We start from the raw sequence: 1,461 nt of genomic DNA, 5'->3' as shown, positions 1-1,461 counted from the left end.
ATTTTTATCTTAAACGTACTTAAGTATTGAAAGTAAAAGTACAAGTAAATACAAAATGGAAAAGAAGCAAATAAATATATATAGAAAAATAGTGCTGTCAAATGATTAATAGCATCCAAAATAAAGTTTTTGTTTACTAGGTGACAGCAAGTGACTGTTAATGAGTGAGTCATTGAGATTCAAACGATTCATTCAAACGGCTGATTCATTTAGAAACAAAGCATTTGACTGTGTTAATGAGTGAATCACTGAATCATTTATTCAACCGATTAGTTCAAAAAGCTGATTCATTCAATAAGTAAACACCATTGCTCAGAGACGCAAAACAGTGCTGTGATCTTTGTTAGGAACTATTTTCGTTAGCAAAATTGAGCAAAAACAGGCAATATTATGTCTAAAATGTAAGTCACCTATTGCTTTACTGAACTTGTATAAAATGATTATTAAATGGGTTCATGCTGAAATCTGCAGAAAAACAGTACTCTTTGTGTGATATAGATCAAGTTAACTATATTAAATTATATAAATCTAAAAAGCATACAGAAGCATTTTTTTGCCGTCTATAATTTAGAATGCCTGGAGTTTTAATAGACTAATAAAACATGTGTGTGCACTCTGTGTGTGATTTGGTGATATAGCCTACTTGATAAAGTCAGATCGCACATCATTACAACAACACTTATGACATTATCGCAGACGATGCTGTATCGCACAGCACACCCTAGCCTTGACTTGAGTGGAAAATGAATCATCCGCGGTTGTGCGCGCACTTGTTTGCACATGAGCAACGATGTTTTTAGGAGTCTAACTTGCAGACGGCAGACCATTGATTCGGTTAACTATATTAAATTATATAAATATAAAAAGCATACAGAAGCATTTTTTGCCGTCTATAATTTAGAATGCCTGGAATTTTGAGTTTTAATAGACTAATAAATCAATGTGTGTGCACTCTGTGTGTGATTTGGTGATATAGCCTACTTGATAAAGTCAGATCGCACATCATTACAACAACACTTATGACATTATCGCAGACGATGCTGTATCGCACAGCACACCCTAGCCTTGACTTGAGTGGAAAATGAATCATCCGCGGTTGTGCGCGCACTTGTTTGCACATGAGCAACGATGTTTTTAGGAGTCTAACTTGCAGACGGCAGACCATTGATTCGTCAAACCTGCATCCGTGCAGTCCGTGTTCTTCTGACTTCTGACTATTTTGTAGTAAGTAACGAATATGCCTCGGGGAAATGTATCGGAGTAAAAGTATACATTTTAATTAGGAAATGTAGTGGAGTAAAAGTAAAAGTTGGCTGAAATATAAAAACAAAGTACAGATACTCCCAAAAAATACTCAAGTACAGTAATGAGGTATTATTACTTCGTTACATTACACCACTGAAAAATAGTTTCTCCAGTCGGGCACAGAGAACTGACACTGACACCCAGAAAAACAGAACC

Source organism: Sinocyclocheilus rhinocerous, unplaced genomic scaffold, assembly GCF_001515625.1.
Source record: "Sinocyclocheilus rhinocerous isolate Xijiao unplaced genomic scaffold, SAMN03320098_v1.1 scaffold1435, whole genome shotgun sequence".
In the NCBI taxonomy this organism is placed as follows: Eukaryota; Metazoa; Chordata; class Actinopteri; order Cypriniformes; family Cyprinidae; genus Sinocyclocheilus; species Sinocyclocheilus rhinocerous.
Note: the sequence above shows the minus strand (reverse complement) of the source record.